The sequence below is a fragment of the Anomaloglossus baeobatrachus genome, chromosome 8 (genome assembly GCF_048569485.1).
Source record: "Anomaloglossus baeobatrachus isolate aAnoBae1 chromosome 8, aAnoBae1.hap1, whole genome shotgun sequence".
Classification (NCBI taxonomy): Eukaryota; Metazoa; Chordata; class Amphibia; order Anura; family Aromobatidae; genus Anomaloglossus; species Anomaloglossus baeobatrachus.
Genome location: NC_134360.1, coordinates 232,148,229 through 232,163,875, shown reverse-complemented (window position 1 = coordinate 232,163,875; position 15,647 = coordinate 232,148,229). Strand labels below are relative to the sequence as shown.

The window sequence follows — 15,647 nt, the reverse complement described above, 5'->3', positions numbered from 1 at the left end:
GTTATTATTATCATTATTATTATAGCGCCATTTATTCCATGGCGCTTTACAAGTGAAAGAGGGTATACGTACAACAATCATTAACAGTACAAAACAGACTGGTATAGGAGGAGAGAGGACCCTGCCCGCGAGGGCTCACAGTCTACTGGGAATGCGTGATGGTACATTAGGTGAGGACATGAACAAAAACTGCACCTTTTCTGCAGGAAATCTGCGGCAAAAAACGCAGTATGTGAACAGGGCTTTAAAACAAACAAAAAAAAAAAACCAAAAAAAACCCCCTAGATTAGTTTTTTTCTTATTCTAGAAAAACATGGTAAAATTGACACATGAAAGATGAAAATGGTAAGATTGTCAACTGATATTCAGAATTAGTAAGGTAAGAAGAACTGAACATTAAAATTGGGTTTTCTTTCTACGACATGCCCTTCACATACTGGATTTATAAGAAGCGCTCTAGATACATCATATAGGGCCATTAGCCCGTGAGCACGCTACGGCACGTTTCATCTCTTCTAGTCCATGGTTTGTTTGGCACATTACTGCTTTTGGTAATTACATTGATAAGATTTGTTCTTTCATGCTCCCTTGTGGCTCCCTGATGAATGAGAGATCCTGATGGATCCAGATGTCCCTTGGTGTCAGGATGGCATCTCTGCCCGCTCACTTCACCCTTCAATGAACAGCTCTGTGATTCAGCTTTGCAGTCCTCAGCATATGTCAGCCCCCCTACCCTCCCCTGTGTATGTGTGGGAGCTGGGCTGGCTCTTCTAGGGGGTGTGATAGCTCACATACCCACATCAGGATCTGCAACTGCACACAAAGCTGGAAGAGCCTGTGAGCACTTCACACACTGACCCAACACTGCTGCAGCTTCACTGGTAATGTACAAGATTTCCTCTGCTACTTTATTACTTTCCACTCTTATTTAATAATATCTTTGTCAGATGTTGCAGAGCTGAGTTTGTCATTTGGCACAAGATATGGTGCTATATCAAAAGGTGTATTAACCTTGTAGGATATCTGCAATCCTAAAAAGATAAATGACAAATACAGCTCTGCTACATTGACTATAATTATACATTAATAACATTTTATAAAGAAATCTGAATAATTGCATATTTTCAATTGTCAGTATCAATATTATTTCTTATCTTGTCAATTGTCAGAGCCAATAAGATTATATCATCATATTTAGGTAATATCAGCTTTCAATGTCAGTATATAAACTAATTATGTCATTATTGCTTACTGTCAATTGTCAGGTGTGATATGTATATATTGTTAGATATCATAGAGATTGTTATTGTCAGTTGTCAGGGTTATACACACATGGCAACTGCCAGGATTATACTACATGCACTTGTCTTTTTTTTCTGCCCAGATCAATATAAAAGCATGAATCTGTATCTCTTCTATCAGTATAATAAATGTTATTATTGTCACTTGCTGGTATCATACTGTATGCATTTATTTGCACTGGCAGATGACTGCGTGACTGTGTATGTGCTGACTGTCAGTGTATGTTTATGTGAATGTCAAGTATCAAACTTTTTAGGCAGTCAGTAAGGATGACTTTAGAGGAGTTAAAAGAAATGAGTACTGAATATAACTGGAATAATACTAGAGGCTTATACAGTATATTGTATCCATATTATACCATACTAGAGCTGGATACATTGCTTCACTAGTAATGTACAATACTAAAGGTGGATAGAATGTATCACTATTATATTAAAAGTGATACAATATATCACTATTATATTAGTTGTGAATACAATGTATCATTATTATACGAGCGGTGGATACAATGTATCACTATTAGGCTGGATGTGTATACAATGTATCATTATTATACGAGCGGTGGATACAATGTATCACTATTATACTAGTGGTGACTACAATGCATCATTATTATACTAGAGGTGGATACAATATATCACTATTATACTACTGGTGAATATAATGTATCGCTATTATACTAGAGGTGGATACAATGTATCACTAATATACTTGTGACCGGTTATGTCACTTGTATCACATGACCCGTGAGGGATGCGTCCAGCAATGCAAAATCACACTAAATTTTATGTCCTGTCCCACTGATCCCAACAAAAACAGGACTGCCCTTTTAATCTAAATAAGTCTGGAACACACCCTTTGAAGTCTGATAGGTGAGACAATCCCATCAAGGTTGCTGCTTTTCAAAAATGTGATTAATATGTTAGTTAGAGATGAGTTAAACAGTATTTTTCACCTGTTATGGGCAAAGTTGCAAATATATTGTACAAATCCTGCGAATGTATAACACACAAACATATATAGACACCACATTTAATGAAATGGTCATGTGACTAGATCATAAAACTGCTGCCCATGACATCACATTGCTGCTGCCCATGACATCACATTGCTGCTGCCCATGACATCACATTGCTCCAGGACATGACATCACATTGCTCCAGGACATGACATCACATTGCTCCAGGACATGACATCACATTGCTCCAGGACATGACATCACATTGCTCCAGGACATGACATCACATTGCTCCTGGACATGACATCACATTGTTCCTGGACATTACATCACATTGCTCCTGGACATGACATCACATTGCTGCTGCCCATGACATCACATTGTTCCTGGACATTACATCACATTGCTCCTGGACATGACATCACATTGCTGCTGGACATGACATCACATTGCTGCTGCCCATGACATCACATTGTTCCCGGACATGACATCACATTGCTGTTGGACATGACATCACATTGTTACCGAACATGACATCACATTGCTGCTGGATATGACATCACATTGTTCCCGGACATGACATCACATTGCTGCTGGACATGACATCACAATGTTCCCGGACATGACATTACATTGCTGCTGGGCATGACATCACATTGCCGCAGGACATGACATCATATTGCTGCTGGACATGACATCACATTGCTGCTGCCCATGACATTACATTGTTCCCGGACATGACATTACATTGCTGTTGGACATGACATCACATTGCCGCAGGACATGACATCACATTGCTGCTGGACATGACATCACATTGCCGCAGGGCATGACATCACATTGCTGCTGGACATGACATCACATTGCTGCAGGACATGACATCACATTGCTGTTGGACATGACATCACATTGCCGCAGGACATGACATCACATTGCTGCTGGACATGACATCACATTTCTGCTGGACATGACATCACATTGCTGCTGTCCATGACATCACATTGTTCCCGGACATGACATCACATTGCTCCTGGACATGACATCACATTGCTCCTGGACATGACATCACATTGCTGCTGGACATGACATCACATTGCTGCTGCCCATGACATCACATTGTTACTGTACATGACATCACATTGCTCCAGGACATGACATCACATTGCTGCTGGACATGACATCACATTGCTGCTGGACATGACATGACATTGCTACTGGACATGACATCACATTGCCGCAGGACATGACATCATATTGCTGCTGGACATGACATCACATTGCTGCTGGACATAACATCACATTGCCGCAGGACATGACATCACATTGCTGCTGCCCATGACATTACATTGTTCCCGGACATGACATCACATTGCTGCTGGACATGACATCACATTGCTCCAGGACATGACATCATATTGCTGCTGGACATGACATCCCATTGCTGCTGGACATGACATCACATTGCTCCAGGACATGACATCATATTGCTGCTGGACATGACATCACATTGCTGCTGGACATGACATCACATTGTTCCTGGATATGACATCACATTGCTGCTGGACATGACATCCCATTGCTGCTGGACATGACATCAGATTGCTGCTGGACATGACATCACATTGCTCCAGGACATGACATCAGATTGCTGCTGGACATGACATCACATTGCTGCTGGACATGACATCACATTGCTCCTGGACATGACATCACATTGCTGCTGGACATGACATCACATTGCTGCTGGACATGACATCACATTGCTCCTGGACATGACATCACATTGCTCCTGGACATGACATCACATTGCTCCAGGACATGACATCACATTGCTGCTGGACATGACATCACATTGCTCCTGGACATGAAATCGCATTGTTCCCGGACATGACATCACATTGCTGCTGGACATAACATCACATTGCTCCCGGACATGACATCACATTGCTGCTGGACATGACATCACATTGTTCCCGGACATGACATCATATTGCTGCTGGACATGACATCACATTGCTCCCGGACATGACATCACATTGCTGCTGGACATGACATCACTAGCAGTCATGTGGTTTTATACACAGATCTTTAAAAAATAATGTTATTAGTATAGTAAATGCATTTTTGAATGCAGTATGTTTATCAATTATAAAAAGTTATCAAAGTACACGTTTTATGTTTCTGTTGAGTAGAAACAGTCAGCAAGAAGGTTAAAGCATCTTATTTTATTAACGTAGTTAGGACACTGTATCTGCGGAAGTCTAAAGCGGGCTTTACACGCTACGATTTCGTTTCATTACATCACATTGCTCCTGGACATGACATCACATTGCTCCTGTCCATGACATCACATTGCTCCTGGACATGACATCACATTGCTGCTGAACATGACATCACATTGCTGCTGAACATGACATCACATTGCTGCTGCCCATGACATCACATTGTTCCCGGACATGACATCAAATTGCTGTTGCACATGACATCACATTGTTCCCGGACATGACATCACATTGCTGCTGGACATGACATCACAATGTTCCCGGACATGACATCACATTGCTGCTGGGCATGACATCACATTGCCGCAGGACATGACATCATATTGCTGCTGGACATGACATCACATTGCTGCTGCCCATGACATTACATTGTTCCCGGACATGACATCACATTGCTGTTGGACATGACATCACATTGCAGCAGGAAATGACATCACATTGCTGCTGGACATGACATCACATTGCCGCAGGGCATGACATCACATTGCCGCTGGACATGACATCACATTGCCGCAGGACATGACATCACATTGCTGCTGGACATGACATCACATTGCTGCAGGACATGACATCACATTGCTGTTGGACATGACATCACATTGTTCCCGGACATGACATCACATTGCTCCTGGACATGACATCACATTGCTCCTGGACATGACATCACATTGCTGCTGGACATGACATCACATTGCTGCTGCCCATGACATCACATTGTTACTGGACATGACATCACATTGCTCCAGGACATGACATCACATTGCTGCTGGACATGACATCACATTGCTACTGGACATGACATCACATTGCTGCTGGACATGACATCACTAGCAGTCATGTGGTTTTATACACAGATCTTTAAAAAATAATGTTATTAGTATAGTAAATGCATTTTTGAATGCAGTATGTTTATCAATTATAAAAAGTTATCAAAGTACACGTTTTATGTTTCTGTTGAGTAGAAACAGTCAGCAAGAAGGTTAAAGCATCTTATTTTATTAACGTAGTTAGGACACTGTATCTGCGGAAGTCTAAAGCGGGCTTTACTCGCTACGATTTCGTTTCATTACATCACATTGCTCCTGGACATGACATCACATTGCTCCTGTCCATGACATCACATTGCTCCTGGACATGACATCACATTGCTGCTGAACATGACATCACATTGCTGCTGAACATGACATCACATTGCTGCTGCCCATGACATCACATTGTTCCCGGACATGACATCAAATTGCTGTTGCACATGACATCACATTGTTCCCGGACATGACATCACATTGCTGCTGGACATGACATCACAATGTTCCCGGACATGACATCACATTGCTGCTGGGCATGACATCACATTGCCGCAGGACATGACATCATATTGCTGCTGGACATGACATCACATTGCTGCTGCCCATGACATTACATTGTTCCCGGACATGACATCACATTGCTGTTGGACATGACATCACATTGCAGCAGGAAATGACATCACATTGCTGCTGGACATGACATCACATTGCCGCAGGGCATGACATCACATTGCCGCTGGACATGACATCACATTGCCGCAGGACATGACATCACATTGCTGCTGGACATGACATCACATTGCTGCAGGACATGACATCACATTGCTGTTGGACATGACATCACATTGTTCCCGGACATGACATCACATTGCTCCTGGACATGACATCACATTGCTCCTGGACATGACATCACATTGCTGCTGGACATGACATCACATTGCTGCTGCCCATGACATCACATTGTTACTGGACATGACATCACATTGCTCCAGGACATGACATCACATTGCTGCTGGACATGACATCACATTGCTACTGGACATGACATCACATTGCCGCAGGACATGACATCACATTGCTGCTGGACATGACATCACATTGTTACTGTACATGACATCACATTGCTGCTGGACATAACATCACATTGCCGCAGGACATGACATCACATTGCTGCTGCCCATGACATTACATTGTTTCCGGACATGACATCACATTGCTGCTGGACATGACATCACATTGCTCCAGGACATGACATCACATTGTTCCTGGGCATGACATCACATTGCTGCTGGACATGACATCCCATTGCTGCTGGACATGACATCAGATTGCTGCTGGACATGACATCAGATTGCTCCAGGACATGACATCAGATTGCTGCTGGACATGACATCACATTGCTGCTGGACATGACATCACATTGCTCCTGGACATGACATCACATTGCTGCTGGACATAACATCACATTGCCGCAGGACATGACATCACATTGCTGCTGCCCATGACATTACATTGTTTCCGGACATGACATCATATTGCTGCTGGACATGACATCACATTGCTGCTGGACATGACATCACATTGTTCCTGGACATGACATCACATTGCTGCTGGACATGACATCCCATTGCTGCTGGACATGACATCAGATTGCTGCTGGACATGACATCAGATTGCTCCAGGACATGACATCAGATTGCTGCTGGACATGACATCACATTGCTGCTGGACATGACATCACATTGCTCCTGGACATGACATCACATTGCTGCTGGACATGACATCACATTGCTGCTGGACATGACATCACATTGCTCCTGGACATGACATCACATTGCTGCTGGACATGACATCACATTGCTGCTGGACATGACATCACATTGCTCCTGGACATGACATCACATTGCTCCAGGACATGACATCACATTGCTCCTGGACATGACATCACATTGCTCCAGGACATGACATCACATGGCTGCTGGACATGACATCACATTGCTGCTGGACATGAAATCGCATTGTTCCCGGACATGACATTACATTGCTACTGCCCATGACATCACATTCTTCCCGGACATGACATCACATTGCTGCTGGACATGACATCACATTGTTCCCGGACATGACATCACATTGCTGCTGGACATAACATCACATTGCTCCCGGACATGACATCACATTGCTGCTGGACATGACATCACATTGCTGCTGGACATGACATCACTAGCAGTCATGTGGTTTTATACACAGATCTTTAAAAAATAATGTTATTAGTATAGTAAATGCATTTTTGAATGCAGTATGTTTATCAATTATAAAAAGTTATCAAAGTACACGTTTTATGTTTCTGTTGAGTAGAAACAGTCAGCAAGAAGGTTAAAGCATCTTATTTTATTAACGTAGTTAGGACACTGTATCTGCGGAAGTCTAAAGCGGGCTTTACACGCTACGATTTCGTTAATGAATTATCGTCGGGGTCACGGTGTTTGTGACGCACATCCGGCATTAACGAGATTGCAGTGTGTGACACTTATGAGCGACCTTAAATGATCGCAAAAGCGGTCAAAATTGTTTGCCGCGGAGAGGTCGTCCTGAAACAAAAAATCGTTTTCTGTTTATTAACGATGTTGTTCCTCGTTCCTGCGGCAGCATACATCGCTGTGTGTGACACTGCAGGAGCGAGGAACATCTCCTTACCTGCCTCCACCGGCAATGCGGAAGGAAGGAGGTGGGCGGGATGTTACGTCCCGCTCATCTCCGCCCCTCCACTTCTATTGGATGCATGCCGTGTGACATCGCTGTGACGCCGCATGAACCGCCCCCTTAGAAAGGAGGCGGTTCGCTGGCCAGAGCGACGTCGCAGAGCAGGTATGTGCGTGTGACGCTGCCATAGCGATAATGTTCGCTACGGCAGCAATCACCACATATCGGCCGTACGACGGGGGCGGGTGCTATCGCGCTCGACATCGCCAGCAAATGCTAGCGATGTCGTAGCGTGTAAAGCCCGCTTAAGAACACTATTGGCATTTCCCCTTTAAATCTGGATTCCGTCTATAAATCTGATCTAGTCAGTTACATGAAGGTTCGTTAGGAAGACGTTAATGAGCTCCGATAACTGAGAGGAGTTTTATAGACCGGCACCTGCTTGTGAAATAATGAGTATTCATTCAGTGATCTGCCTGGATATCGATGCTTCCTGGAATACAAGGGGGATCAGGTTACGAGCCTGCTGTGATTTATGCAGAAGAGATCAGCCAGACAGTAGCACAAAAACTTTCCAGGGGCTTCAGCATTTGCATGTGATGATGATGTCATCATTAGATCACTAAGTATTCACAGACTATGACATCATGATCCAAAATAAGCTAAACCAAGATTAGCTAACCATGTCAGTGGCAGAGGAAGGGTCCATCCTTTAACAACATTTTGGTTTAAAGGGATTGTCCACTACTAGGAAAACATTACAAGGAAGACAGAGCTCCCTTCCTATTCATCCAAAAACTGGGTCAATAAGAGTGAAGAGTGAAGCCTGCGCTGATCGGACGCAGGGTTCATGTGTTGTAACAACCTCATGTGAGTCCTGTGAAAACGATTACTGACACCCCTGGAAACTGCGCTGCTACGGGAGGTGAGAATAAGCTTTTTTTAAGGCTGGAATCACACGATTGTATGAAAAAACGGTCCCATTCTCGTCCAGGAGAGTCGGACGAGTGGTATCCGTTTGGTAGTCCATGTGTACTGCAAGTGGGTGATTTCTTCCTCACTTGTCATCCGTGTGCTGTCAGTATGCTGTCCGTGTGCAATATGTTTTTTTCTCAGCAATTATTAGACATTTACAGGACCATTTACAGTGTTATGTGCAACATGATAGTAATGTATTCATAAAAATGGACGTCATTAGGATGGTCCATGTGCTGTCCATGTGGCGTCCGTTTTTTTATCGCACCCATTGACTTGTATTAGCGAGACTCGCACGATTTCGGCAACAAATTGCATCATGTTGCGACTTTTCCCTCCTACAAAATCTGGAGGAGAAAAAAAACTGACCAACTGCTCTGCCTCATTGACTAACATTGGTCCGATTGCAATGCAAGATTTTCTCGCATTGCACACATTTGTGTGAGCGTACCCTAATGGGGACAAGCGTGCTAGAGAAGGGGTTGTCCAAGTAGTAGACAACCCCTTTAATATTTGTGTTGAGTAATGCAGAAACAAAGAGCTAAATAATTAGTCTACCTGCTGTCACCTCTAGGGGGAACTCATTGCATACAACTCACACATTGACCTCAGTAATATACTGTATATGTATGTAATAAGCGCCTCCTAGTGGTGGCTGCAAACAGTCAGAATTGAATAATTTAAAGGGAAACTGTTAAGTGATTGACAGGTCATTCCTAAAGCCTGCTTTACATGCTGCAATGTATCTTACAATGTGTCGGCGGGGTCACGTCGTAAGTGACGCACATCCGGCATTGTAAGGTACATTGCAGTGTGTGACAGGTACGTGCGATTGCGATTGAACGTTAAAACGTTCATCGCATACACATCGTACTTTTCTCTAGAATTGCACGTCAGATTGTTCATCGTACCCGGGGTAGCGCACATCCGTGTGTGTGACACCCCAGGAACGATGAACAGATCTTACCAGCGTCCTGTGGCTCCCAGCCCACAATGCGGAAGGAAGGAGGTGGGCGGGATGTTTACGTCCCGCTCAGCTCCGCCCTTCCGCTTCTATTGGCCGGCTGCCGCGTGACGTCGATGTGACGCCGAACGTCCCTCCCACTCCAGGAAGTGGACGTTCGCCGCCCACATCGAGGTTGTATGGAAGTTAAGTTCGTGTGACGGGAGTTAATCGTTTGTGCGGCACATTCAACAAATTGAACGTGCCACACATACGATGGGGGCGTTGCAAATCGCATACAATATCGTATGCGAAATTGCAACGTGTAAAGCAGGCTTAATGCACACTAGAAGGAAAGATCTGTCAATCAACTGCAGCGGCTTTGGGAAGACCCGGACTTGTCTGTATCCTAAAGTATATGATATACTTACTTGCATTTGTAAGTAGCCAGGTTGTAGTTTGAGCAGCATGAATCGTTCGACAGGTTCCCTTTACTCTTGAACCATCTGTTAATGACATCAGTGGAGCTTTACTTACATTGTACTGTACTTCTTGTTTATTTTGCATGCAGTGTCTGCACTTAAAATTTGTCTAATTACAACTTGACCTGAGAGATAGAAGAACTAAAGGGTTCGTGCAGGATCAGAAGGGCATGACGCATGACTGCTTTTTTAAGGGTGCTTTCAGTCTGCATTGCACTCCCTGCTCAGTGGTCCTGTTGGGGCGTCCATTGGAACCCCCCACAAAATATTTGGATGTATCGGGACCACTGACTATAATGGTTCAGACGGAGTCACCGTGTGCTTTGTTGTGGACCATTTTCGGGCGTATACGCCTATGGAAGGCAGACACCCAGACATAGCAGACTGTGTTTGGTTGCCGCCTGCTGTTAAGGGCTTTCCCCCATGAAAATGGTGCACGACTGAGTACACGGTGACTCCATCTGCATTATTGTAGTCAGTGGCCCCGACAGCGCATACATCTGAATCCCATTTTGCAGGAGGCTTGGATGGAAGCCCCGACAAGACCACTGAACGGGGAGAGGAACGCAGAGTGAAAGCGGCCTAAGAAATTGCACTACACCTAAATATGGGTTGGTCTAGTATGGCAGCGTGCTCCATTTAAGTGCAGTGTTTTTTTTTTTTTAATTAGTTAATTTTTAAGAAAGCCGCTTCACCTTTCACCCCTGGACGCTACCATTTCTGTGGTTCTGATATTTGTCACCAGCATAGGACAGATCTGTTTACTGCTATTACTCCTATTGACCTGCAGAGGATATTAGTATGGATCGCCCCCTAGAGATGACAAGAGACGGCACAGCTTTTTAAAATTCTAAATATTAGAAAACGTGGCAAATGTTATATGGATGACAACAGTGGAGGTGCTGCAAACTGACCAGAGAACAAACATGGAAATCTTACTCACCATGTTTACCTTCCCCTTGATAGAGTATTAATTGATATGGAAAGGTCTGTTATTTGCTCAGGTTCAATATTACAAAGCTTTTAGGAGAACCTGGAACACGTTTTCTAACAAGCACTTAATTGCGTCACCTGCAGAATCAGCGCAGTATGGCACTGGCAGGACGAGCTTGTAATGAGCACCTTCATTTTGACTCTTACCTGCTTACGCCTCAGTTCCCCCATTATAGATGCGAATGTTACATTTTACTTGTGTCAGATAATGACTTTACAGTTAAACCAGCCAAAGCTACAGTGAAAAAAAGCAAAACTAGAGCAGGACGCGAGGTGCACGGTGCAGAAGTCCCTGCTGGGAGGCCTGCATTAAGGTTAGCGGGTCAGCCATTTAAAGGAAGGCAGCATGAGTGCATTATACTAAAGGCGAAGAAACCGCGTTACAAATACACTAACTCTAGGCATACACCTCCTGTGGCAAGAGATGTTGGAAATTGCTCCCACGCGTTTCGTGACACTTCCATGTTGTAAGTTGTTAGTGATGTAAGGTGTTTTGGTCCATAGCTTCCCACAGAACATAATCTGGAGGTGTGAGATTGGATGACCATGGTGGTCCTATGTCCCTAAACATTAATCTATCCCCCAAGACATTGCAGACTGAAAGTATGGAGGTAACCGCTGTGTATACAGCAAATTTATCCTGATAGGAAAGTGAACGGCCTGGTGAAAGGATACAAGATCAGTCCATAACAATGCCCCATGCTTATGATCCCAGCTAGGAATATGTCTATCTGTCTAATGTTTTCATGTGGACCTACCTGTTAGCTTTGTACTAATTGAGCTCTCCGCCTGCCTAATGGCAGCTGCAGACAGACAGAATATTGGCATTCAAAGGGGTTGAACCCCAAAACAAGCTTTATCACTTATGTGACGCCCTGGCCTATCAGGTCGTCGCAGGGTATTGTGCAATCTGCCCTTCTGCACAGTATCCACTCCTCCTTGGTTATGGATCCTGGTCCTTTGGTGTTGCTAACAGCTTAGCCAATTAAAATCCTAGGAACACTTTACACTTTACCCACCAGACACACCATTGGGGGGCCTGAAGGGAATAGGGCCGCCCACTTGGGGGGTTGGTGAGGGGAAAGTGAGAAAGTGACGGAGAGCGAGTTGAGCAGAGGAAGGAGAAGGAGGCTGAAGTGACTCTCTGTGAGGGAGAGGTCACCGGCCTGGAGCTGGGCTCCTCAGTTACTAGGTGGCAGAGGTTGGTCTGGGCCTGGTAGGAGCTGGAACCCCGGTCGCAGGGGATTGTGTCAAGGGGTACGGACTGCCGAAGAGGGCAGACGGCGGCCTTGAGCTATCACCGGGCAGGGGTCAGGGCACGACGGGGTACGTGGACCCTAGGCCGGAATGTAGCTTCACGCGTTCCAGTAATTTACCCGACAGGGGGAAGACTTCAAGATTCATTCCCAACCCGCTCCAAAATCGGGGTACCAGCGCACCGATGGGATATGACTTTTCCAATACAGTCCAAAGAAATCCTACGCATGAACCCTGAGAGCAAGCTCACTCCGTTAGCCATACGGGTGAGCGGGACCCGAAGAGTTTCACACTTGAGGGTCCAAATAGAGACAAAGGTGACAAGGAAAGGGCCACAGGCTAACAGCAACACCAAGGGCACAGACCCAAGCATGCTCCCTACAAGCTGCAGTGGTGCTCAGAATTCTGGTTTACAAGCTGTCGGTGTTGTTAGTCCTGGACTGAGTGAGTACACTCAAAAACCCTTTTCCTATCCCCAACGGCACCCCAAGCACCAACAATCCAACGGGCCCTAGGACATAAACCCCCTACCCACGGAGGGGTTAAACATCCTGCTGCTACACCATCGTCACCGGGCTCCCCAACAGTAGCAGTGGTCCCTCATATTACCACGCACCGTGGGTGGTGTCACGAACTTTCTAATCCCCCTGTACATACCCCCCCTTCTTTTAATTAGAGTGTCCACGCGGAACCCCACAGGACCGGAGACCCCTCGAGCCACTGCGGCTCCGGATCCGAGCGGCTCGGCCGCTGGCATGGGGGCGGTACACTTATGCACAGGATAATGGGTAATATGTGTATGATCAATCTGGTCTGGCTGCTGAGACTCACACAATCTTCAGAACAAAGGTCCCAAAGTCCATTGTGTAAATGAGCATGTACAACCACTGCTCTTAAAGCCAGTAAAAAGGGCAAATAGCAGAGTGGTTACACAGAGTAATTCCACTCCATACACACAGGACTTACTACCTACTTCAGTGGGGGTCCCCAACAAACAAACATTTATCATTCATCCACAGAATTTATGTTGTTTATGAATTAACCCAGGGGTGGGATTCAAGTTTTTAACAACAGGTTATCTGTGAACCCCGGCCATTTGAAAGCCACACCCATTAGGTAACTACACCCATTTTGTTAGCCACACCCATTTCACGCACTTTCCTCCACCAAAAAATACAAGTAATTTAAAATATAATCTCTCTCCCCTTCTTACCCTCCTATACATTCACTCTCCTGTTCCAGTCACTGTCAGTCATATTGTATTAAACGGTGTTTCTACATTTTTTAAAAATTATTACTAAAGGAGACCTGCTAAAATTGGAACGGACGACCTTCCCCATACAGATCTCATCCCATGTGGCTGCTTTTCCAGTGCAGTTCCCATCCCATGTGGCTCCTTTCCCCCTACAGATCCCATCCCATGTGGTCTCTCTCCCCTGCAGATCCCATCCAATGTGGTCTCTCTCCCCTGCAGATCCCATCCCATGTGGTCTCTTTCCCCTGCAGATCCCATCCCATGTGGTCTCTTTCCCCTGCAGATCCCATCCTATTATGGCCTTTTTCCCCTGCAGGTCCCATCCCATTATGGCCTCTTTCCCCCTGCAGACCCCATCCCATTATGGCCTCTATCCCCTGCAGATCCCATCCCATTATGGCCTCTTTCCCCTGCAGATCCGATTCCATTATGGCCTCTTTCCCATGCAAATCCCATCCCATTATGGCCTCTTTCCCCTGCAGATCCCATCCCATTATGGCCTCTATCCCCTGCAGATCCCATCCCATTATGGCCTCTTTCCCATTCAGATCCCATCCCATTATGGCCTCTTTCCCCTGCAGATCCCATCCCATGTTGCCTCTTTCCCCTGCAGATCCTATCCCATTATGACCTCTTTCCCCTGCAGATCCGATCCCATTATGGCCTCTTTCCCATGCAAATCCCATACTATTATGGCCTCTTTCTCCTGCAGATCCCATCTCATTATGGCCTTTTTCCCATGCAGATCCCATTCCATTATGGCCTCTTTCCCCTGCAGATTCCATCCCATTATGGCCTCTTTCCCCTGCAGATATCATCCCATTATGGCCTCTTTCCCCTGCAGATCCCATCCCATTATGGCCTCTTTCCCCTGCAGATTCCATCCCATTATGGCCTCTTTCCCCTGCAGATACCATCCCATTATGGCCTCTTTCCCCTGCAGATCCCATCCCATTATGGCCTCTTTCTCCTGCAGATCCCATCTCATTATGGCCTTTTTCCCATGCAGATCCCATCCCATTATGGCCTCTTTCCCCTGCAGATCCCATCCCATTATGGCCTCTCTCCCCTGCAGATCCCATCTCATTATGGCCTCTTTAACCTGCAGATCCCATCCCATTATGGCCTCCTTCCCCTGCAGATCCCATCTCATTATGGCCTCTTTCCCCTGCAGATTTCATCCCATGTGCTCATTTTCTCCTGCAGATCCTGTCCCATATGGATCTTTTCCCCATATAGTTCCCATCTTATGTGGCCTCCACTCCCCATATAGTTCCCGTCTTTTGCGGCTCCTCTCCCCGTATAGTTCCCATCTTTTGCAGAGAGAGCAGACACTGACAGAAGGGCTCCACTGAACCTGGAAGTGCGGCGTGGAGGTATGGGGATTAATTTATATTAGTGTCTTAAAGACACTAACAAAAGTGAATACAGGGAACCGGATCGGCGAAGCAGTTTCTTGCCGGTTCGGCAATTGACATGTCAATTGTTTTTGCCATTTGAGTTTTGAACTGCACAGCAGAGTTTTTGCCCAAATTTCTGCCACAAAAAGGCAGCATTTTGAACTGCATAGTGCGGTTTAGAAAACCAAATTCCCATAGACTTTGCTTGAAAAGCAGAACACATCCATTTTGGCATTAAACGCTGCAGTTGAAAAAGCAGCAAAAAAGGAGGTAAAAAGCAAAGTGCGGTCT

The 15,647-nt window shown here is 45.3% G+C and overlaps 1 protein-coding gene across 2 annotated transcripts in view; it reads left to right on the top strand.

Annotated features, from left to right (window-relative positions):
* Window positions 1-821: 821 nt before the first annotated feature.
* LEPR (leptin receptor) overlaps window positions 822-15,647 on the top strand; it is a 73,665-nt gene continuing 58,839 nt past the window's right edge. For both annotated transcript variants that reach the window (XM_075321141.1, XM_075321142.1), the window contains exon 1: window positions 822-881. The gene's annotated coding sequence lies outside the window, so the exon portion shown is untranslated. The remainder of the gene's footprint in view (window positions 882-15,647) is intronic.